This window comes from Sus scrofa, chromosome 9 (genome assembly GCF_054392235.1).
Source record: "Sus scrofa isolate SSC_HxYL_T2T_F1_AM1 chromosome 9, Sscrofa_HxYL_maternal_Yorkshire_Landrace_v2.0, whole genome shotgun sequence".
Lineage (NCBI taxonomy): Eukaryota > Metazoa > Chordata > Mammalia > Artiodactyla > Suidae > Sus > Sus scrofa.
The window spans coordinates 94,201,426-94,227,681 of record NC_139391.1 but is presented as its reverse complement, the minus strand read 5'-3'; the positions used below and the strand labels follow the sequence as shown (position 1 = coordinate 94,227,681).

At 35.0% G+C, this 26,256-nt stretch overlaps 1 long non-coding RNA gene across 2 annotated transcripts in view; it reads left to right on the top strand.

The window, feature by feature from the left end:
• LOC146400034 (uncharacterized) overlaps positions 1-26,256 on the top strand; it is a 198,412-nt gene that overhangs the window by 49,074 nt on the left and 123,082 nt on the right. The window contains exon 4 of one of the 2 annotated variants that reach the window (XR_014816816.1): positions 1,764-5,458. The exons of the other annotated variant lie outside the window; for it this stretch is intronic. This is a non-coding gene — a long non-coding RNA (uncharacterized LOC146400034). Of the gene's footprint in view, positions 1-1,763; positions 5,459-26,256 lie in introns of those variants that run through there. 2 annotated transcript variants of the gene reach the window in all.

Sequence of the window (26,256 nt, the reverse complement as noted above, 5' to 3'; positions counted from 1 at the left end):
TCAAAGCATGTAAATGTTTTGAGTTCTTTTGGTAAATATTGATTTTATTTTACAAGAGGATTGGACCAAAGTAAATTCCCAGCATATATATGAGAACAACTGTTTCCTCAGATTATGACTAGTATTGGAAATTGCCTGATTTTTTTGTTGTTGCTGTTGTTGTTGTTGCTGACTTGCTTGAGAGGTTAAAAATAGCTTATTTGGAGTTCCTTTCCTGGCTCAGTGGTTGACGAACTTGATTAGGATCCATGAGGATGTGGGTTTCATCCCTGACCTTGCTCAGTGGGTTAAGGATCTGACATTTCTATGAGCTGTGGTGTAGATCACAGACTGCTTGGATCCCACATTGCTGTGGCTGTGGTGTAGGTCAGCAGCTGTAGCTCTGATTCAACCCCTAGCCTGGGAACTTCCATATGCTGCAGGTGCGGCCCTAAAAAAGAGAAAAGAAAAAAAAAGGGGGGCTTATTACTTCAATCTGCTTTTTGCTGATAACTGATCATATTGTCTTTAAAAAGCTTTAAAAACATTATTTAGATCAGGCTGATCCACATAATGTATTTTTAGTACTAAAGTGTAATGAATTCTAAAAATTCTTTATTATTTTTCCCCTCAAAGTTTAATCTCTGTTACACTCTCTGGCTTTCTCCTATCAGAAGATGAACATAATTACAAAATTTGGAAATGGCTCAGTTTGGAAACAAAGCATGCATGTTAAATTTGTGGTGGTGCAAAAATGTGCACAATTCCTTCTGTAGAAGAAAAGATAATAAATAGAAAAATTTCTCTCTTCCATACCGCTTTGTGTTTCCAATCCACTAATCATTTTTAATAGATTCTATCTATTATTGTTTATTAGTATTTTCAGAAACTACACATAGTATTTTTTCTTTGGAATTTTTGCTTAATTGTTGTCTCGAAACACAGCAAATTAAAATATGCTCCTTTCTGAAATAAATGTTTGGTTTGCCTTCTTCACATAGATGCTGTTTTCTGGCAGTGCTTAACTGTTGATGGAAAATATAATTTGTTTATATGAAGCCTTATGGCCATTAGACAGATGGGTTTTTCATTTGAAAATTTAAAATTATTATTATTTTTTATCATTTATATATATATATATATTTTTTTTTCTACTGTACAGCATGGTGACCCAGTTCATTCCATGTTACATCATAAGTGACTAGACAGAGTTCCCAGTAGTAAACAGCAGGATCCCATTGCTAATCCATCCCGAAGGCAACATTGATTTTTTTAAAAGTTAGAAGCAAATGTGGCCTAAAAAATCCATTTGTAATTTCAGTTGCTTGTAGGACAGTATATTACTCAGGATGTGAGACAATTCAGCAAGTTGTTTTATAAGAAGGAAAAAGAACACTTAGATGCATACTGTAATTTCCAATATTAAAATGATCTATCTATTATATACTTTTCTTTAATTAATCTCTTTTGAGACAGTTAAAGATTATATTAGAAAGTCTCCTGTAAACTAATGTCTGTTCATTCAGATATTCCCCAAAGATTTTACAATTTGGGTTTTTTTGTCAACCAGGATTTCTGTGATCAAATTATATGGTGTGAGTAAAAGTGCTCTGTTTTCTTTCTAAGAGCAAATCTGTTGAATTTATATTGAAATAATTTTAGCACAGTTCAAATTATAAAAATACTATTTCTTCAGCCTTTCAGTTCTGTCTTTAAACTATCACTGATAGTTTAAAACTTGCTTTTTTGAAAGAGGTTACAAGTAAGTTTTTTCTACTTTGTAGATTACTCTTTACAAGAGAAATATATGTTCATTGTGGAAATAGAGGTAAGCAAAAATTTTACTAAAGATCACTCATAGCCCCACTATTCAGAAGTAACAGTAGCCCATGATTATAAGTAAGGTGGTATTTGGGGTTGGGGTTTATAAAGCTTATATATTTGGTGTTGACATATAAACACAGTGGAAGGTTTTTTGAGTTTTTAGTGCAACTTTTCAGATCTCCGTTTTTTTTGAAGACAGTAAAAAATGTTGGCCAAATTTTAATTTAGACATTTCCAATTCTGTGTTTTTGGCCCTTGTATTTAGTATGATTAATCTGTCCTTGTGGGAATGAGGCCTAGCTGCCTGTGTTTTATAAAGGAAAAATTTAATTTATCATTGTAACTACATCCAGCTTTGCAGCTGGTTCATTGCCAGCTCTTTACCACTTAACTGAGGTTGAATTAGACTAATAGTTTTGTGCACTGAACAGTGAGACTTTCAACTCCTTATAATGATTCATGTGTTAAAGCTGCTGTCTGTGCTCCATAATAATTTATGACTTTTCACTGAACCACAGAGCTTCCTTTCCTCTCAGCTAATCTTTTGATAAAATGTCCACTTTTTAATTTTCTAGATGGCCATTTGAAAGTTAACAAAATTCTTAGATTTGAAGTGGTCATTATTCGGAATAGATTAGATTGTGAGAAAATCTGATTTTTATGTTTATCATTTTTAATGTTTACTAAGATACTCATTTAGGAAATATATACTTTCACTGGAAAAATACCTTTTGCATAATTTCAGGGAAATTATTCATGTTTAAAGTGATTTTTTAATACAAATAAAAACTTCATTATGTCTTATTCCAGAATTTTGCTCTGAATAGCCAAAGCTGAGTTTTATAAATTTAGAAGTATTTATTGGTGTGATTTCATCTTGTATTTACCCAATTTTCTCTGTGTTATGTGGGCACATTGTGAGAGAAAATGGCTCAAACCAATATGTAAGGAACCTAAAATATGTATCCTTATTAATAATGCTGAAATATTTTATTTTAAAATACCCCAAGTTGAAATAGTAAGCCTATATTGTCAAAATATACATTAATTAAAATTATGGACTGGAAAATAACATCAGCAAATAAAAATTTTAATGTTTCTCTGGCAAAGACATATCAGTATAGACTCACATTTTATAGTAAAAAAATTTAGTTGAATATAAATAATAACTGAAGCATTATATTTCTTTTAAAAATAACTTGTGTTTGTATAAATATTTTTCAAGGGTCTTTTTTTTTTTTTGGCCGCACATATGGCATATGGGAGTTCCCAGGCAAGGGATTGAATCTGACCTATGCTGCAGCTGTGGCAACAGCAGACCCCTCTTAACCCACTGCCCTGGGTCTGGGTTTGAACTGGCACTGGGTCATTAACTGGCTATGACACAGCTGGAAGTCCCATATTTTTTTAACAGATGATTTTGACTTAAACTAAAATCATATTTCTCTTGGTTCTAATGGTTTTGGATGTGGTTCCTACATTTGATCTTCTTTAGCACAGTAGGTAAGTCAATATTTTTCAACATTAATGGCTGAGTGGAGAGAGTATAACTTCTTCAGTTTGTACTTTGACTTCCCTATTCACCTGGTAAAAGCACAGTAAGCATTTGTAGTGGATCCGCTGGATTGTTTTTTTAAACATGAATTACAACTTTTTACTTTCTGTGATTTTCAATATTGCAATGTCTGGAGGTTAAAAAATAAACAAAACAAAACACTTCCTATATGTTCTTATTGATAAGGTTCCAGGTACCATCTGGTTTCCTCTAATCTAGTCACTCATGGGAGACTTGAATTTGGGATTAAGTTGATTGGGCCGACACCATAATTGTTCTGTTTGAGTGATGTCAGAGGCAAGTATGGATTTAAGTAACCACTTTCTTGATCAGCAATCTTTTGCAATGGCAAGTGCAACATCTTCAAACACAACAGAAGTGGAATAGTTTTTGGGGCTGAGAACTTTCTTAGATGGTATACCTAGGGCTTACTGCTCCAGATCATTCAACAGTTTTTAAGCCACAACATAGATAGTAATATGTCCCTTTATGTATAACAGATTTCTTTGTTCTGTAATGAACCTGAAACAATTAAAAACCTTGCTAGAGTTTAAGGTATTCAAGGGAATTTTGATTATTCATTTCTGATGATGGAATGAAGAGATGCCTGTAATAATTTCATTTGTCATTTGACCCATGATTTAAGTCATAATGTAATATAATTACTAGCAAATAAGGCTCTTTTACTCAATAAGTTTTTGGAGAAGAAATATTGAATATATGAGGGGAAAATGTATATTCTTTTCTACTAATGTTGTTTTATAGAAAGTAATTACCTTATTCAGTGTTGCAATCAAGGTAAATATACACACATATAAATATTCTATAAACATACATTATCTGTAATGTTGGGGGGATTAATGCCACAAAAACTCTAAAGTAATACATTTGAGTAAAGCATAGTAGTAAATTTATATCACTTCATCACTGTCTTTACTGATCTGTCTAGTATGTAATTTATGATGATGTTCAGTTCCTTTGTAAAGCCTTCTAACTTCTCCTATTCTTGGCTTTCTAACCACTGCACACAGGCATGCATGAGTTCACATACACCTGTTTACCAATTTTGTATGTAATTATAGGTTATTGAGGTTAAGAATTATGTTTTGGACTTCCCATCATGGCTCAGCAGGAACGAACCCAACTAGTATCCAGGAGGATGTGGGTTTAATCCCTGGTCTCACTCAGTGTGTTGAGGATTCAGCATTCCCATGAGCTGTAGGCATGGCACAGATGTGGTTCATATCCTGCATTGCCATGGGCTGTGGCATAAGCCACAGCCTGGGATTTGACCCCTAGCCTAGGAACTTCCATATGTCGAGGATGTGACCCTAAAAAGACAGAAAAAAGGAATTGTGTTTTTCTTTTTTTTCTACAGTTGATTTATTTTTACATTTTTAAATTGTTATTTCCTCAATACGATTTTTTTTCCCTACTGTACAGCATGGTGACCCAGTTACACATACATGTATACTTTCTTTTTTCTCACATTATCATGCTCCATCATAAGTGACTAGACAGTTCCCAGTGCTACATGGCAGAGTCTCATTGCTAATCCATTCCAAAGACAATAGTTTGCATCTGTTAATCCCAAGCTCCCAATCCACCCCAAACCCTCCCCCTCCCCCTTGGCAACCACAAGTCTATTCTCCAAGTCACTGATTTTCTTTTCTGTGGAAAGGTTCATTTGTGCCATATATTAGATTCCATATATAAGTGATACCATATGGTATTTGTCTTTCTCTTTCTGACTTACTTCACTCAGGATGAGAGTCTCTAGTTCCATCCATGTTGCTGCAAATGGCATCATTTTGTTCTTTTTTATGGCTGAGTAGTATTCCATTGTGTATATATACCACATCTGCCTAATCCAATCATCTGTTGATGGACATTTGGGTTGTTTCCATGTCTTGGCTATTGTGAATAGTGCTACAATAAACATGTGGGTGCATGGGTCTTTTTCAAGGCAAGTTTTGTCCGGATATATGCCCTAGAGTGGGATTGCTGGGTCATATGTTAGTTTTATATATAATTTTCTAAGGTACCTCCATACTGTTCTCCATAGTAGTTGTACCAGCCTACCAAAAAAAAAAAAAGAAAGGATTTGTGTTTTATTATCATCTTTGAATTCATAGTATTTAAAATATTTTAGCTTTTTTTTTAAAGTATTGATTGAATTGAACAGATGAAGGAATAGGAAGAAGCAGACTGTGAAGAGGGCAGCATAGTGAACTACACTGACTAATGGATAAGGAGTCTGGACTCACAACTCAGTGATTTAAAATAATTATTTCTTTAAATTCTGTGCATTTATGGGCAATTCCTCTGTTTCATTATTGTTGACTGGGTCTCTGAAATAGCTGTATAATCCAAAATAACTTCATTTACGTGTTTGGCAGTTGCTTCTGGTCTTGGCTGAGCAAGAAATAATGGTAAACACTGAAGATCTCTTAAGTTTCTGTTCCAGAAGTTGTAATGCCTGACTTCTGCTGCACTTTACTGGTCAGAACAAGCTTCATCACCTGCGAAGATTCAAGGGGAAGGTAATGGATGTCAGCTTTTAAGTAGTAAAGTTACATTTGACTCTAGGCCAGCCTTAATGCTTCTAACGATGGAGATTACAGAGTCACTCATGAACCATAAAAAGGATGAAGAGAGGAAGATATGAGAGAGAAAATGGGAGAGAGTATAAGACATGGACTATGTAGCAGTTTGGAGCTGTTTACATCAGTGAAGAGTTAAGGAAAAAGAAGCAAATTCTCTTTCAGAAAATAGGGCCTTCTACCTCTAACCATCTCTGTCAATGGGCTAACAGTAATTTGGAGACAGGAAAATGAGAGATTCATAACTGAGAAATTCCTCCATTGTTTATGTAGAACTCAGTTGTTTGTCCCTTCACCCCCAGCGACAAGGGAGGCTGAGAAGTGTACCTTGAGAGCTGTGTGCCCACAAGGAAAAAGAAAGGTGATTTAGTTAATACACAGCTGTCTCTACCACATAGAAGGCAGATAACATATGGTTAAAAAAATGATTTATCCAAAGTCTCTGAGAGCAAAGATGAACAATTTTAATAAAATTAAAAAAACAGTTGTAAGTTTATAAAACAGTTGAAGTTTATAAAAGATTAGGAGTGTATCTGTAGTCACTTTTATATAAAATAAATGCATTGGTTTTCCCAGAAGCTTACTTAATTTCAGCTTTAGTTGCATTTACTTTTCCAGGTGGAAAATTATCTGTTGTTGACATAGCAAATAATGTAGTCCCATGGCTTATTATGTGTTATTATTTTTTTTTTTTTAGCTCTTTCAGACTTAGTGTTCAAATATCATAGCCATCTAGGTAATCTCAAAAAAGAACATTGTGGCAGAAAAATAATTCAATAAAATAGAATTTGACCTAAATTTGGATATAAAGTCTCAAACATATTACTATAAAATTAAAGAAGAATAATACAGAACTGCTATGTAGATTTTAAGAATATTACTGAGTCTTTAAGGGAATGGTGAGATATTTTATATAATTGAAGTGCCACCACAGACACTTTCCAGTTGTTTACCCTTGAGTAGATTACTTAGTATTCTGGGACTCAGTTTCTATAATCTGTGAAATACAGAGGAGGTTAAGCATTTACATTTTTATTTTATTTTATTTTATTTTATTTTCCCACTGTACAGCAAGGGGATCAAGTTATCCTTACATGTATACATTACAATTACATTTTTTCCCCCACCCTTTGTTCTGTTGCAACATGAGTATCTAGACAAAGTTCTCAATTCTACTGAGCAGCATCTCCTTGTAAATCTATTCTAAGTTGTGTCTGATAAGCCCAAGCTCCCGATCCCTCCCACTCCCTCCCTCTCCCATCAGGCAGCCACAAGTCTTTTCTCCAAGTCCATGATTTTCTTTTCCGAGGAGATGTTCATTTGTGCTGGATATTAGATTCCAGTTATAAGTGATATCATATGGTATTTGTCTTTGTCTTTCTGGCTCATTTCACTCAGGATGAGATTCTCTAGTTCCATCCATGTTGCTGCAAATGGCATTATGTCATCCTTTTTTATGGCTGAGTAGTATTCCATTGTGTATATATATGACCTCTTCCTAATGCAATCATCTGCTGATGGCCATTTGGGTTGTTTCCATGTCCTGGCTGTTGTGATTAGTGCTGCAATGAACATGCGGGTGCATGTGTCTCTTTTCAGTAGAGTTTTGTCCGGATAGATGCGGGGTCATATGGAAGTTCTATGTATAGATTTCTAGGTATCTCCTAACTGTTCTCCATAGTGGCTGTACCAGTTTACATTCCCACCAAGAGTGCAGGAAGGTTCCCTTTTCTCCACACCCCCTCCAGCACTTGTTATTTGTGGACTTATTAATGAGGGCCATTCTGACTGGTGTGAGGTGGTATCTCATGGTAGTTTTGATTTGCATTTCTCTCATAATCAGGGATGTTGAGAATGTTTTCATGTGTTTGCTGGCCATCTGTATATCTTCCTTGGAGAGCAGTCTATTCAGGTCTTTTGCCCATTTTTTCCATTGGTTGATTGGCTTTTTTGCTGTTGAGTTGTATAAGTTGCTTATATATTCTAGAGATTAAGCCCTTGTCAGTTGCATCATTTGAAACTATTTTCTCCCATTCTGAAAGTTGTCTTTTTGTTTTCTTTTGGGTTTCCTTTGCTGGGCAAAAGCTTGTCAGTTTGATGAGGTCTCATGGGTTTATTTTTGCTCTAATTTCTATTGCTTTGGGAGACTGACCTGAGAAAACATTCATGATGTTGATGTCAGAGAGTGTTTTGCCTATGTTCTCTTCTAGGAGTTTGATGGTGTCCTGTCTTACATTTAAGTCTTTCAGCCGTTTTGAGTTTATTTTTGTGCATGGTGTGAGGGTGTGTTCTAGTTTCATTACTTTGCATGCAGCTGTCCAGGTTTCCCAGCAATGCTTGCTGAATAGACTGTCTTTTTCCCATTTTATGTTCTTGCCTCCCTTGTCAAAGATTAGTTGACCATAGGTGTCAGGGTTTATTTCTGGGTTCTCTATTCTGTTCCATTGGTCTGTCTGTCTGTTTTGGTACCAGTACCACACTGTTTTGATGACTGTGGCTTTGTAATATTTCTTGAAGTCTGGGAGAGTGATGCCTCCTGCTTGGTTTTTGTTTCTCAGGATTGCTTTGGCGATTCTGGGTCTTTTGTTGTTCCATATAAATGTTTGGATTGTTTGTTCTAGTTCTGTGAACAATGTCATGGGTAATTTGATAGGGATTGCATTGAATCTGTAGATTGCTTTGGGTGGTATGGCCATTTTTACAATACTGATTTTTCCAATCCAGGAACATGGAATATCTTTCCATTTCTTTCCATCTTCTTTGATTTCTTTGATTATAGTTTTATAGTTCTCGGCATATAGGTCCTTTACCTCCTTGGTCAGGTGTATTCTGAGGTATTTGATTTTGTGAGGTGCAATTTTAAAAGGTATCGTATTTTTGTATTCCTTTTCTAATATTTCATTGCTGGTATACAGAAATGTGACTGACTTCTGAATGTTAATCTTATATCCTGCTACTTTGCTGAATTTGTTGATCAGTTCAAGTAGTTTTTGGGGTTGAGTCCTTAGGGTTTTCTATGTATAGTATCACGTTGTCTGCGTACAGTGACAGTTTTATCTATTCTCTTCCTATATGCATGCCTTTTATTTCTTTTGTTTGTCTAATTGCTGTGGCTAGGACTTCCAAAACTATGTTGAAGAGCAGTGGTGAGAGTGGGCATCCCTGTCTTGTTCCAGATTTGAGTGAGAAGGCTTTCAGTTTTTCCCCATTGAGTATTATATTTGCTGTGGGTTTGTCATAAATGGCTTTGATTATGTTCAGGAATGTTCCCTCTATACCCACTTTGGTGAGGGTCTTGATCATGAATGGATGTTGGACTTTGTCAAATGCTTTTTCTGCATCTATTGAGATGATCATATGGTTTTTGACTTTTTTTTTGTTAATGTGGTGTATGACGTTGATTGATTTGCGTATGTTGAAGCATCCTTGTGAACCTGGGATGAACCCTACCTGGTCATGGTGTATGATTTTTTTGATATGTTGTTGGATTCGGTTGGCTAGCATTTACATTAATTAGTCCTCAATGCCCTTTCTAACTAAGATTTAAAAGGTATTTCAGAATAAAGGGAGGCTTTAAATATCTTGTGCACCAAAGAGTGCAGCAGAAATCTCTCTTCCATTAGGTAGGACTAAACCAAAAACATTACAGACACATGGGTATGTGTAGAATTTCTTTTCTGGGAAAGGAAATAAGAGTTACTGGAAGCATAATGAAATAATTAATATTCTATATCTGTAAAGCACTTAGCATAGTGCCTGATACAAAAAGAGAGCTCATTAAGTTAATTAACTTATAGCTATTAGAAAATCATCTAAGAACACTTCACAGGCCTCACATTCAAAAAGTTGTTTCTTATTATTCTATCACCTAGAAAAATCCTTCTAGGTCAGTTACCATTTGGACCACAACTTTACATGTAAATATATCCCATTGAGATAGGTTACTAGGAAAGGAAGAAGAAATTTTTATATTTATCTACTTCTTCCCCTCCCTGTTGCTTATTACCCTTTCCTCCTTTCCTTCGTTCCCTCCTTTAGCCCTATAGATCCACAGTTATGAATTTAACCTAGGCAACCTGCTTTCAGAGCCCAGGTTCCAAATTACTCTTCTTCTTTTTTTTTTGTCTTTTTGCCTTTTCTAGGGCCGCTCCCGTGGCATATGGAGGTTCCCAGGCTAGGGGTCCAATCAGAGCTGTAGCCACCAGCCTATGCTGGAGCCACAGTAATGCGGGATCTGAGCCGCGTCTGCGACCTACACCACAGCTAATGGCAACGCCGGATCGTTAACCCACTGAGCAAGGCCAGGGATCGAACCTGCAACCTCATGGTTCCTAGTCAGATTCCTTTAACCACTGCGCCACGACGAAACTCCCCAAATTACTCTTCTATGCTGACTCTTTCAAGTACCTTCCATAGTTCCTTGTACATAGATACTCTGAAAATGTGGGTTGTTGGTAAAATACAATTTTTGGCTTTTTCTTCTGCCTGTTTAAAAAATTCTTATAGGATTCAAAAATTTCCATTTACCCTTATTAATATCATAAACATTTTTGACATATGTGCTTGCTAATGCAGCATTGTCCGTTGTCTTTCAACCAATGTTTTATTTATTTTCGTTACTCAGAAGAATTATCATTGAACCCTCCCTTTTTCTTATCCCCCAAACCCATCAATAATCAAACCTTGCTTTTTTTCTTCCTAAGAGCTCTCAGATATGTTCTGTCTCTCCATCTCCATCACCAGTACCCTATTTAAAGTTGCCAGTATCATGTCCTTGGACCTCTGTAGTAGCCTCCTAATGAATCTTTTCACATTACTCTTGATCATTCCAGTACAATCCATTTTTTCTTGCAAGAAAATGATCAGTTTAAAAATGCAAGTGGGTTTTGGCTATTCTGCTAATTATTGGTCACGATTTATTCAGGAAAGAGATGTCATTTCAAATAGTGCAAATGTAGAGATTATAACAAAAGAGTCACTCTACAGTTTGGTCACAGTTAGGACCGATAGAAAATACTAAGAAACATAAAGATAGACAAAAGTGGAAGCTGATTATCATTCCTCAGACTGAAGGATCAAGGGGAGGGAGATATATTACCACAGCTCACTAAGAGCTGGCCTAACGAGAAGAGTCCACACAGCAAGGACTGTAATTTTGGAGAGGCCAGGTAATACGAGTGCAGTAGCAGTGAAACAAGGAGGAAATATCTTGATTTTAATTTCTTCTCTAATCTTAACTCTCCTGTCAGTATCTCCTACTGGTGAAATCTAACTGGAAACTTGAAGGCAAGCAACCAGGATAATTTAGTCTACAGGGGTCAGCCTGAGGTAAGGAGAAGAGAGTTGGGCAGATAATGTGAAAAATAAGCAGTACACTGTAAGACCAAATCTTTGATCTGTCATGGAGAAGAATCCTACAAGAGCCTTTTCCTCTCTTGTCAGGCTCATCCTTGGCCACTTTCCTCCTGTTTCACTATCTCCAGCCATACTTGGATCTTTAATTTTCTTGAATATACTGTGCTCATGTCTATCTCAGTGCCTTTACACATGCTGTTCTCTGTCTAATGAGTTCTTGTGCAACTTTTCACTTCCTTAAATCTTAAGCTTTCAGAGTTCAGCTCAGAAGACACATCGTCAAGGAAGTCTTCCTTAACTATCCAGACTAGGTCCTATCCATGTGCAATATAATTGCATCCTGTTCTTCTTCTTCTTTAGAGTGATAGCACCTATCATTCTAATTAGATATGTACATACCTATTAATTAAGAGAGTGTTTGTAGTCCTGAATATGAACAGAGATTTTTGTTTTTATGTTTGCCATGTTTTTCTTATTTCCCAATACCTTGCTCAGCTTTCTGCACATAGTAGGCACCCAACAAACATGAATGAATGAATAAATGAATTTTACATGATTTATCCAAAAATATAAAAAATTGTGTATGCATGTTTAATATCAAAACCACATATGAAATAGCATGGGGAAAGAATAATCTTGAATGAGTTTTCTTCTGTTGTGTCTATTATTGTGGTAGTGTTCTGTTTATTTAGGAGACTGTAAAAAAAAGATGTGACTTATATTTAAATCTTACTTCTTTCCTGCCTGTTAGAATAGACTGAATGATTACTTTTTGTAAAGCCAGAGTGTGGCAGAGTGCTTGAGTGGTTAGTATTTTCAAGGGCAGTATTGTGACAGAATGTACTCTAGATTATATTACTGTACCTTTTCCAGTTCCTCACCATTGTTTTATGTGCACGCACCCTCTTAGTGTTTGGTAGAAATTTTTTTTTGGGGAAAAAGCCATTGTGATTCATACCTTACCTCCAAATATCCCTGCTCCTTGCCTACTCCCGATTATTTGTACCTACAAACTAGATGAAGCTCCTCCAAGAGAGGGTTTCCCTGGGTAGAGCTACATGAAAAACCTGTTTGCTTGTTTGTTTTTTTGTTTTTTTTAACACAATGCATCATGCAAGAATTGTATTATTCCATGTGGTATGCAAACATTAAACATGGCAATTATTTGGTCTTCTGCTAAATCTACTGTAGGTAATAATCTTCTCTATTTGATAGCCATTTAAAGTACAATAGTGAAATAATTCTCAGTGTTATCACAAAGTGAATGCACTATACACAAAATAGCCAAAGAATGCATTGGATATCTGTCATATCCCATGATCATTGGGGTTCCTCAGACTTATTTTCTTGGACCTTTTGCTTCATCTACTCCCATTACACACATCCACTTGTGCATACACACAAGCATGCATGTCACTTCTAAGTCTTTTTTTTAAATCTCCACACTTATTTATTTCTAAATTTTATTATAGTTGATTTACCCCAGTGCCAGATCTTCTCCTCTTTGGCTCTAGATCCTTATTTCCAAGTGCTTTTCTCCCTTTTCCCAACACTACGCTTATATTTTTACTCTCAGTAAATGGATGACCACTTACATAGTTTCCGAAACCTTGGTTCTTGGACTCATCCTTAAATTCTCTCTCTCCATATCTAACCAACCACCAAGTCTTTTCAATTTGAATTCCAAAATGTTTCATTAATTTTGCTTCATCATTCTTTCCCCATTGCTATTTCATTGGGTCAGTTTCTCAATATCTTAGTAAAGTAAATTTCGCATAGTCTTGTTCCCTTTTCCTCTTCACCATGGTCTGTCTTCTGGAAGAGATAGCCACCCACAAAAACAAGATTTATATCACTTTATTGCTCAAAAAGTATTTATTGTACCTTTAACTTCTCTTTGTTTACTCCTTAGTAAGCTGTACATAAAAAGTTCTTTGTGTGAGTCCTCTCTACCATTCTAATCTATCCTGAACTTATCATCTGTCATCTCCTAGCTCACACAAGGGTTGTATATTGACATCTTATTGACATTAGTTACCGTATGCTTTCTATGACCTTGTTTAGTGATGGAAGAACTCAGAAGTCCTTTGAAAACTTGGATTTCTTTGCTTATCTTCAAGGCAGCTTAAAGGCTAATTCTTGGCATATTCCAGACCTCATCTTATTAAACTATCTGCCATTTGGTCTTTCAGGAAATGATATTAATGAGAATTATGCTAAAAATACTTATTCTTGTCTTTCTTCCCTTATGAGACGATTTGTTTAATCATTTACTCAATTATTCAGTAAGCCATTTCTCAATACCTACTATGTTCTGAACAATGAATATAAAGATAAATACTTTTCCAATAAGAAACACTGTCTAGTAGAAAAGATGAATAAATAACTATCTGTAAGGGTTGATGGTACCCTACCTTGAGTCTAAGCTGTAGATGTGTTTGTAAATGTCTGGCAAATGTGGAGGATTGGCTTCTCAGGAGGAAAATAAATATGTACATTGCTGTAATTTTTTTGCCTTTTAAAAAATTATTAAAGACTATTTCAAGAAGTTCTTTTTCAAGCTTTTACTTTTTCAAAATACTTCTTTAAATTTTGAATGTTTTGTTTGTAAATAGTCCTAGAAGTTCTCAAAAGAATTCAGAAATCACAAGTGAGATGTAATGAGTGTGAGTTTTACAGCTTTTCTTGAGTGTTCCCTGGCATAGGTGCTGCTGAATAATTAAAATACAAACTAAAATATAAGAAGCAACAAATTGAGCCACAAATTGAAAAAAGTTGTCCTTTAGTACTTAGACTAATAAATAATGTAATGTAATTATCCTGCACAATCAAGCGTATGTGCACAAAATGTCCTAGTATATTTATAGAAATAATGAGTTGAATTATTTTGTATAGGAACTTAATAATTTATCTTAGCAGTTGTCTAAAAATACTGACAAATTCTGTCTCAACCATTTGCTTTTCATATCACAAACTAATTTTTATACTAATGGTTAAAGTAATAACTTACCACTTGTACAGGCAGCTGGGGGTTAACTCTGTCCCCCAATTTTTTTTCCTACTAATATTTTATAAATGATTTTTTGAGATACTTTTATTAACAAGAGACAATTTCAAAAAAGAGCAATAAAAATCAAAATGTGCTGCCCAGGTCAAAGTTGCTATAATTTTTCAGAGTTTAGTTTGTGGTTTCATATGTACTCTCTAAGGGTAAGTTATAAATCAAAGAGCTGGAAGGGAATTTATGGGATAACTTGGTTCCCTTAAGCATGCACAAGCCAAACTTATCTAAAATTACACTCTCATTAGAATCTCTTCTGAGGACAAAGTGGCCACAGCCTTGCCTCCATAAAGTACTTAATTACCCTTGGAGTTTATACGATGTTCTTTATTAAGAGTGTGAATACTACTTGGCCCCTTTGTTGATAATCAAACCCAATTCCTTTTCACTTTTTGGCAGGTGCTTACTGGTCACTATTCTTCATCAACCTGAAAGCATTTATGGTTATTAAAATTTTTTTTTGTCTTGGAGTTCCTGTAATGGCTCATTGGAAATGAATCTGACTAGTATCTATGAGGATGCAGGTTTGATCCCTGACCTCAAATCAGTGGGTTAAGGATCCAGCTTTGCCATGAGCTGTGCTGTAGGTCACAGACACAACTTAGATCTGGCATTGCTGTGGCTGTGGTGTAGGCCAGTGGCTACAGCTCCAATTCCATCCCTAGCCTGGGACCCTCCGTATGCCATAGGTATGGCCCTAAAAAGACAATTAATTAATTAATTAATTAATATTATCATTTATAAAAAATAAAATAAAATTTGTTTTATCTTGTATTTGCAAGATTAAATAATAGCAAAAAACCAAAACTAAAGATTTTTTACACTTTTCTTTTAGAACTTGTTTTCTTATTTCTTTTTTTGTGTGTCTTTTAGTCTCACTGTAATTTAAAATGCTAAAACAAAATCTGAAGATGTTTCTCCTTAACAAGGTCAAGAGCAGGCTTCTTCCAGTTCATTTGACAGAAATCTGTCAAGCATTCATTTCATTCTGAGCCAGCATTCTAGTTGTTAAACGTACAGTGCTAAATAAGAGAGCCTCTGACCTCTAGGCAAACTATAACTGCCAGGACAGCAGAGTAGGAAGCAGGCAATATAGCGGGTCAGGAATGCTAAGTGGGAGTTCCTGTTGTGGCTCCGTGGATTAAGAACCTGACATAGTACCATGAGGCTGTAGGTTTGATCCCAGGTCCCACTTAGTTGGGTTAAGGATCCAGCCTGGCCACAAGTTGCAGGGTATATCGCAGATGCAGCTTGGATACGGTGTTGCTGTGGCTGTGGTGCAGACTGGCAGCTGTAGCTCCAGTTCTACCACTGTCCTCTGGGAACTCCCATATGCCACATGCGTGACTGTAGAAAGAAAAAAATGCTAAAAGGGGTAGGTAGTGATGGCCTTAGGCTGTTAAAGCAGTGAAGCACCTATGATGACTTGATGCCATTTTTAAGAATTTTCTACATTCTTCATGCAGTGTAGAAATGGCTCAAAACAAGTGAAAACTGCAACTTTAGCTATGTGCACTTAAAATAGAGAAACAGACAAGTAAAACCTTGATTTATGCTGTGGCATTCTCTATAAATAGCCTTTTGATTTAGAGATATACTTTTCTGATTGATTCCTCACCCAATTCCTCATAAAGCTTTGGGAAACAGGAAAAATATATCAGGTCTTATTCCAATACAAATGCAAATATGATCCCTAAAATAAACAATTTTAAGAAAGAAAGGATAGTCATAAATTGTAAAACATAATATATTTTTCCAGTGTTTACTCTTGACAAGAGAAGATGAATATATTTGGCTTTCTTTTTCCCCCATGACTCTTCTACCTGTACATGATTATATGTGTACACATACATAATACCTATTTTGTTGATGGTGTTGACTGTCAGATAGTCACCACGTGTTCAACTTTTCACTTTGTGAATATCGTCCTTAAGTTTATTCTATTTATTTTATTCTATTCTTTACTGAATATAAAACTAAATTTTAGTGCTTACTTAAGTGATGAGTGTTTGTTATGGCACCATATACCCTTTAGGTATATAAAGGTGTGACCATAGGTTCTAATTTTCCTAAGATCTCATTTTCACTTGTGTTTCTAGCATAATTAATAGCTTGTCTTTTCATGCTCAAAAGTATGGTCAATTAAATGATACATTACATGGCTGCCTTCCATAAGGTAAACTTCAGGGCGGCTGAACTAATGAGAGATAAGGAAGGAGTTAGCATGATGCAGTAACATAAAAGCATTTAAAGTACCTTTTGAAATTAGTAAAAGTCATACATCTTGTCCTTTTTCCTAAATAGGTCTGACTTTTTTTTTCTCCAAGTACCTTTTGAAATTAGTAAAAGTCATACATCTTGTCCTTTTTCCTAAATAGGTCTGACTTTTTTTTTCTCCCCTTGAGACTTACCCCTGACTGTATTTAAGTGATGTGGGGAGGTGAAGGTATATCGAGGGTCTGGGTTCCTGTAAATCCATATAAAAGATAAACTAGAAACATATTATCTCAATCTGGCTCCATTTGAACAAAATAATTTAGAATGACAACATCCCACCAATTGTTTATGAAAATTTTTTTTCATGCTGATTATTTGATTTCTGTGTGATTAGTGCTATACTTTTCTGAGTTGTCTATAGATAGCTTTGTCCTCTATCAAAATATCAATGCATAGGCCTCTAATGTAATAAAATAATTACATGGTACTACCTTTTTACACTAAGATTTTGTAGATACTGGTATGTCTTACTTTTTCACAGTTACTGTCTTATCCAGACAAGGCCTAAAATTACTTTTGTTTTAGGTATACATTAAGTATTAATTGTTGTATTTATATGTTTATGTATCATATACAGGCTTATTTTAGTTAGTGGCAGAAATTAAGAAGTTCTCCTGGAAATAAATTGTGGTAGTAAAGTTGCTTGAGCTGGGGAGAGGAAGGGGTTATTATATAGGCAGTCAATGGTACCATAAGTTTTTTTCTTCTTGGAGAAGTAGGATGATTGGAAGCCTACTTATGAAAACCCTATGTATTAGTTTTCTAAGGCTCCCATAACAAAATACCACAGATTGGGTGACTTAAACAATAGAAATTCATATTATCAAAGTTCTAGAGGCTAAAAGATTAAGGTGGTAGACTGATTGTTTCTGCTGAGGCTTCTCTCCTTGGCTTATAGGTCACCATCTTCTTGCTGCATCTTCATATGATCTTTCTTCTATGTATATGCACCTCTGGTGTTAACTTTGTTTGTCCAAAGTTCCTCTTTTTATGAAGATACAAGCCATATTAGGTTAGGGCTCATGCTAATGACCCCATCTAACCTCATTACTATCTTTAAGGACTCTTATCCCCACACACAGTCATATTTTCAGGTAATGGAGGTTAGGGCTTCAATATAATGACCTGGGAAGTAGGAAATTCATTTGCTGGAATGAGTGAAACAAAATACTGTAGCACCAAAATTTGAAGGCAATAATGAGTCAAAGTCTGAACTACTCCAGGAAAATTCTGGGAAGTTGTTTTACAGTTTAGATGACCTATATTATTGGAACAAAAATTTCTTTCATTGCTTATGCTTAAAGAAGGTCTAGTGCCTGTAAAGATTTATTTTACCTGAATATAGGAATAGCTCGTTTCAGTGGTTTCTTTTGGTATGTTTTATATCTTCCCCAAATACCTTATTTATATAATAAAGATGCTAAAACTCAGAATAAACCTATTGAAATATCTATAAACAACTAAGTACTCCTGTGGTCCTAAGAAATTGAACTTACATTTTTAAATGTTAGCTTATTCATTTAAGTCTTATTACTTCCAAGTCTTATGAGAGGATGAACATTTCTAATTCGTTTAAGTCTTAATTTAGTCATTTTAGTTAAATATTCTTGTTAGAGATGAAAGAGCAGAGATTAAATGAATATAAACTCTAGAACCAAAATATCTGGGTTAAAAACCCAGCTCTGGCACTTACAAGCTAAGTTACTTTAAGCTGATACTAATTCTGTCTGTGCCTCAGTTACCTCCAGTGTAAATTGGGGAAAACACTAGTACTTCACAGGGTTACTGTGAAGATTAAATAACTTAATGTATGAAGCACTTGGAATAGTGTTAAGCATAGTAAACATTACTCCAGTAGGAAATCATTAGATTAATTGGATATGTGAAATGATTGGATCACTTACGGAAATATTGTGGAGAGAGATCTTGAAATTTTTTGACCATTAGAGCAGGAATTAATATTTATCATCCCTTTTATAATTTCTTTCTTTTTCCATGTGATGAATGTGAGGGCTGCAAAAACATAGGTTTTTAACAATTTTAACTCTGAAGTCAGACCAATCTGGATTTGAATCAGTCTTGGCCACTTACTAACAATGTGACTTGGGGTAAATTACTTAACCTTTCTAAAACTTGTCTCCTTCAACTAAAAAAAATGAAGAGAATAACAGTATCTCCTTTATAGAATTCCTTTGTGTTTCAAATGGAATAATAATTGTAAAGCATTTTATCAGCAGTATCTGGCTCCTGTTAAGTGTTCAATAAATGTTAGTTACAATGGTAACTTAGTACACTCTTGCCTAGGATCATGGACATGGTATTATTTGAAACACTTAGACCTCTCAGTTTTAAAGGTATGTTTCATATTTACCAAGAAAATAATTTCCACTTTTCAAACTCTGTAAATACTGTTTACTTCTAACCATGCCTTCCTTTGATGGCTTCTACCAACCGTTAAATGCAGTAATTTTAAAGAGCGATTAAAAACTGCTTCAGCTTTCATTCCTACTTTGATATAGGCAGATAGTTTTGTAGCATTCAGTAAGACACTTGAGAGACTTTTGCTTCTGGAAAGATAAGAGTAGATGTACTTTTCCCTAATTTTCCCACTAAGCTCAATTAAAACTTCAGGACATTATATATGAAATAATATAAGATTGAATTACGTCTGGCTAGGGGTCCCAGGATGCAAGAAACAACATTTTAAGTTCCCTGAGTTTTCTTTTTGCCACATATATTCCAGATAGGGTACTGGATAACTGGCAGCTTAAGAAGTGCCATTGGGCACAGAATATAAAAAAGGTCGAACAAAAGCCTTTTCCTCAAGCTTAAAGGAGCAAGGAAAAAACAGTGGACACCTAGCAAGTCAGAAAACTTTTAAAACAATAACTTCTTTAACTCTAGTCAGATATCCAATAGCATATTAGAAGTTGTGATTCTGCCTCTGCTCACACCCACTCACTCTCTAGGGAAAAGACTAGACTCACATATATTACTTTTAGATAGGTGGTATTTTTAATATTGTTTCACTTATAATATTTTTAACTATTGTTAAAATAGTGCTAATTATTTTATAATGTTTATTATTCTTTGATCAATAAATCATCTGGAAGTACATTTTAAAATATGACAACATATGGTGTTTTTCACTTTGCATTGATTACTTACTCTATCTTGTTTTTGTAAAGAATATGGTTTGTATGATGCCAGTTCTTAAAGTTTGCTAGGAAGCTTCAGAAGCATTTTGCATAAATTCAGTATGTTTGAAGAAGATTCATATTTTTTACTTTTTGGGTGGAACATTCAACATGATCTATTTAGAGCAACTTTGTTAATTTTGTTTTCCAGTCTCTCTCTCTATATATATCTTTTCTAATTTTTTGTCCACTTCATCTACTATTTATCAAGAGAGATATGTATGCTAAAATATCACGTAGTGGATAATTTGTCAATTTCTTCTCATACTTCTGTTATCTTTTAAAATTTACTTTCAACTTATTTCACTAGGTGCATATAAATTAAGAATTGTTTGTTTTCAAATTCGATGTTCAATTTTATAGTGACCATCTTTCTTTAAAAATATTTTTTGCCATTATATTTACTTTACCTGGTTTTAATACAGCTATTCCAGCTTTCTTTTGCTTGGTATTTGCCTGGCGTATCTTCTTCATTCTTTTAGCTTTTGATATTTCGTTTTTTTATATTATATGGGTCTCATAAACAAAATTTAACAGGACCTTAATTTTTTTAAAAATTACTTTTGTTTTAATGAAGAATTACTTTATGTTTATAATGATCACTGATAATCTTTTGATTAGTTGTAACATTTTATTTTGGGTTTTCTCTTTGCCTCAACTTTTCTGTTTCTTCTAACTCCTTTCTTGTTACTTTATCATTTTTTCACTTTGCTTATTTTTTTTTTTTGCCCATAGAGAAGTTTTTAAGTTTTATTGGTTATACTTAACACTTTTTGCAATTGTACCTGGATTTTGAATTCATAGTTGCTGTTTCTCATTCCTGTGATTTTTGTGTTACATTTCTGGAAAATTCTTTGCTTTTATTTCTTTTAATAATTGTCTCATCCCAGTTTCTTCTATTATTTCCTTTGGAAGTCTTAGACATGTGCTTTCTTAATCTCTCATGTTTATTTACCATAGTTCTTTCTCTTGACTACATTTTGGATAATTTCTTTGAATTTTTCCTTTGGTTCACCAATTCTCTCTTTAGATTTTCACTTACTTCTTTCAGCCACCTTTGCATTTAATTAAATTATTTAAGTTTTATTCTCTACCCAAGATTTTTCAGACAACAGAGGTGTCATAAATTCAACTATAGATCCACGAGGGTTACTTTATGGTTATGAATTTTCAGGAGGGTCCTCCCCTCCCTCCTGCCCCATACCTCATCCTCATCTGAGTCCTGGCTTGAGACAAGTAAACTTCTTTGCTACCTCCTTATGGATGGCAGATTTTATTTTTTCTTCACTTCATAGTGATAGATTTCCCACTTTGAGCAAGTCCTGAGCATTATCACAAGCGCCCTGCATGCTGGTCAGACTTTAGAGAAAACTAGGGTATCCAGGGTTGACCAAAACCTCTCAGAGAGAAAACCTACTTGACTTGACTCTCAAGTTTCCTGTGCAGCTATGTGGGGACTCCACAAATCCTTTTGTTCCTTTCTTAGTTTTTATCTCACCTATACATTTAGAATTAAACTATGCTCTATGTCCCATGATGAACTGTAATGGAAAAGAATAAAAGAGTGTATATGTCTATATAACTGAATCACTTTGCTGTACAGCAGAAATTGGCACAACACTGTAAATCAGTGATAGTTCAATTTAAAAAATAATAGATTTGGATTGCCCTGGTGGTGTTGTGAGTTAAGGTTTTGGTGTTGTCACTGCTGTGAATTGGATCACTGCTGTGGTGTGAGTTTGATCCCTAGCCCAGGAACTTCCACTTGCTGCAGGCGTGGCCAAAAGAAAAAAAATAATAATAAATTTAAAATTAAAACTATATATACATATTTGTTTGCCATTTTAGTTGATTTCATCTAGCAAGTAGTTCATTGTATCTGATACTGGTAAAAATGATATTTTAGACCTGGCCTCTTATTCTTGTAATTTCACTTCCTCTGCAAAATCATTATTCCTTGCTATAATTTCTGTGTTAGTGGGTGTCTCTCTTATAAACTGACATCACCATACCCTTCTGGCAATGAGTCAGCTAGTTGGGGGTTAAGAGGAAAATTATAATTCCATCTGCTTGTCACCTAGGTTTTAAAGTAGATAGTTTCATTTCCTGACTTGAAAAAAATGTGTTTCTATATTTTATAAGCAGAACGATAGCACTTTGGTAGCATTCTGTTTCTACCTTTTTTTCCCTTACAGTTTAAAAATATTGTTCTTTTTTTTTTTTTTTTTTTTTTTTTTTTTGCTGGGAAGCTGATCAGATCTCCCTTAATATCAGGTCTGATTTGCTGTTTCCTATTGTTCATTGTTTGAGTACCACAAATTTGCTTTGAGTCCCGAAGAAGACACAACACAAAAATTTAGCAAGTATTTGGAGACAGTTTATGATGTTTGTTCTGGGTTTTGCCTCCAACAGAAAATTTTCTGTTCCTTATTTAGATTAATACTACCCTGCTGAATATTGTCACTTTGGAATTGACTCAGCTCTTCTGAGACAAAAATTAGCAACCCAGTTTTCTGGGAGGTGTTGGTTACACTAAAGGAAGTTAAGCTTGGCCGGTGACCACAACGAAGTTACTCCTTCTCAGTGTTCCCAAGACCTCACATGGAGGATATGAGAACACTTGATATTTTCTAGTTCCCAAGCCCAATTACACAGGTCCCTGAAACCCTGTACATTGAGTAAGAGTGATGAGAGGGACTCTCTGCTGACCCCACCATTCTAATGCTTGCCTGTGGGCTGTGAGACAGAAGAATGGGGCTTTAGTAGCTGTTTCTTCCTTTAAATCTCACTTTTGCATCAACTTATTTGCCTAATTATGTTATTATTTGTGACTTGATAGCCTATCTACTGAAGGATTTCTTCCAGATTTTGGAGACTGGTTCAGGGGAGATGAGAGTAGACCTAGCTACTATGTACAAGAGAAAGAGTCTATGAGAATAAAATTCTTGTCCACTTAGAGTCACAGGTCAAATTCCTTAGAATCCATCAGAGATTCTTCTGCTCATCTAGTCTCAGGCTTTACTTGTGCATCTGTGTTTATGGCCACATATATTCTTCTAATTAAAGATGGGAAGTAGGAAGGAAGGTAAGAAGAGAGGAAGGAAAGAAAATGTTTTCCTGAAATTTTCAGTTATTCTTGTTTAATCATCAAACATATGGTGATTACTTAGAAAGAGTTAACATAAAGGCTTCTGTAGAAATCAGTTATCCTTAGCTTGAAATATTTTTCTATTTATACCTACTCTATCCACCTACACAAATAAAACAACCATCCTGGTTATTATGAATAGATGCCAAATAATGGAGGGAAAAAAACATTCTTTTTTTCTTTTCTTCTCCTCTCTTCTCCTGTATTATTCCTTTCCTTTTTCCTTTTTTTTTTTCTACTCTCCTCTCCTTTTCTTACTTATCTTAAAGCTGGAGGACTCAGAAATAAGAAAGTTTTCAGTTTAGTTTGGATTTAAGTCCTAGCTTCAGTGCTTCTTCCCCTGGTTTTACTGTCTGTAGGATAATTCCCTCTAAATACTGTACTATACGGTAGTCAACACCTTAGGGAGAGTTAATTAGTAGATGAGTTCTTTATTATAAATAAATGTCTTAGAGCTAATTAATTAATAAAATGTTGTTTTGGTAAAATCAAAATGAATGGTATTTAGGTTATGAGGTTGGTTGGAATGGTGATACAGGACCTAGTACCCTGTCCTGAACAAATATGTAAGAGAAGACACCCACTAGCCCAGACGTATCTGCCAATGGAAGATCTCCATGTTTGTACTCTGGTTTACCTGCAGACCTCCTTGCCCTAGCAGATGGGGATCAGACTTCAGGATCCAACTTTGAGTCTCCTTTTGGATTTCATGCAAGGAGCTGCTAGATATTTTTTAGGTCAGAGAAAGGATTCTGCAGCTCCAGAGTGGTCATACCTGCTTGCTAATAAATAAATGCCTTTGCATTTGGCAGAAGGTGGTCTGAGTTTCTTTTGTTGAAAAAGACCTTTTGGGAGTGAGGGACACGGGTAGGGACTACTGCCTCTAAGTATGAAACATTTCCAATATCTAAAAAGAACTTGACATTTGTTGAAGAGCTAGGCTGACTGATTGGTGACACTTTAGTTTTACAGTTATGTACATCTATTTCTGTCTGCTTCCCTATGTATTAGAAACCCTCTGAGAGCCACAGCGCATAGTAAGCCTTCGAAAAATCCATTAGGATCTTTCGAACTCTGCAAGTGATGGTGGTAACTTTTCCTTGTAAGAAAGAATTTTAAAAAGCAAAATAAAACATAATGTCTTATTCTTCCTCCTTTTCAAGGTCACATCCCCCTTGAGTGTATCTTTCTGTGTCTTCAGTCTTCTCTCTTGACCTACCAGCACTGCCTTCAGGCTAAGGGATAATAATTGTTTGTCCATATTCACATACAAAATGCAATACATTTGTTTGCTCTTTTATGAAATAAAAAGCCCAGTATTTGCAAATCACATGTGATTCATTGTTCCTTGGAAATTAGCTGGAAATGAATTATATTATAGCCAGTGCAGCTAGTGTATGTGTATTTTACCCATAAGTCACCATTTTATTAATTTTTCTGGGTAGGCATTCTCTTTAGCTAGCGCATATTCTTTCCCTGATATCTTGCTGCACTTTGTAGCAAATATGTAAAGAAGCCTTTGTTCTGAAAAAAGCCACCCATTGAGTAGGAGTGTGAATTCAAATGTTAAGGTCACCATGGGATCCTACAGTTATTTCAGCTCAGTAAGATCTGTGTGACATAACACTTTTGTTAAATATCTTAGGGGGAAAAAAAGAGAAGAAGAGAGAAAGGCCAGTGCTTGTTGCTTCTCAGTGTTGAATGAACCATTGTTTCCTTTTTCTAAATTCCCTCTGTCTTCCTCTACCTCTGACCAAGGCAAAGAAGTATTTCCCAACATACTAAACTTATATGAAAATGGGATTGATTAATCCATATCTGGTGTATAATCCACTGCCTTTTTCACAGTGGATTGCTTTTATATCTATAAAAGAGTTATAGATATTTTCCTCTTTCTAAATTTGCTTTTCCTAGAACACTATCGAGACAGATAACATCTTTATTCTTAAAAAGGATCTTTTGGATTTCTTTTTTTTTTTTTTTTTTTTGCTTTTAGAGCAGCACCTGTAGCATATGGAGGTTCCCAGGCTAGGGATCAAATCGGAGCTACAACTGCCAGCCTACACCACAGCCACAACGACGCAGGATCCAAGCTGCATCTGTGACCTACACCACAGCTCATGGTAACACCAGATCCTTAACCCACTGAGTGAGGCCAGGGATTGAACCTGCAACCTCATGGTTCCTAGTCAGATTTGTTTCCACTGAGCCACAATGGGAACTCTTGGATTTCTTATATTTTTTATTATTGAGGTAAAAATGCATAACTTAGCATCTTAATCATTTCTAAGTATACTGCTCAATAAGTATATCCACAATGTTAGGCAGTCAGTTTCCAGAACTTTTTCATCTTGTAAAAACAAAACTATATACCCATTAAACAACTCTTCATTTCCCTCTCCCCCTGCTGCTGGTAACCAGCACTCTTCTATCTCTATGAATTTGACTTCTCTAGATATCTCATTTAAATGGAATGACACAGTATTTGTCTCTTGTGACTGGCTTGTTTCACTTAGCATAAAGTCCTCAAGGTTCATCCATATAGTAATGTGTCAGAATTTCCTTCATTTTTAAGGCAAAATTATATTCCATTGCATATATACATGTATATATATATATATACACACCCCACTTTATTTACCCATTTATTTCTCAATGGACATTTGTATTGCTTTCACCTCATAGCTGTTATGAATAGTGATGCTTTGATCATGGGTGCGTAAATATCTTTTTGAGATTCTGTTTTCAATTATTTTGGATATATATACTCAGAAGTAGAATTGCTCAGTCATTTGGCAATTCTGCTTTTAACTTTTGAAGAACTGACATACTGTTTTCCATAGCAACTGTACCACTTTACATGCCCACCAACAGTTCTTAACAGTTCTAATTTCTGCACTGCCTTGTCAATATCTGTTACTTTCTGTTTTTTTTTTTTTTTTGTTTGTTTTTTTTAAACAGTATCCATCCTAATGAATGGAGGTGATTTTGCATTATGGTTTTGATTTGCATTTCTGTAATGATAAGTGATGTTAAGCATATTTCCATATGTTGCTTGGCCATTTGTATATCATCTTCAGAAAAATGGCCTTTTAAATCCTTTGCTCAGGTTTTGTTGTTGTTGAGTAGTAGGAGTTCTTTATATGTGCTAGATTTTAACTCATTATCAGATATGAGTTCCAGATATTATTTTAAAATATTTTCTTTCTTTCTTTAGGTTGCCTTTTCATTCTGTTGATTGTGCCTTTTGAAGAACA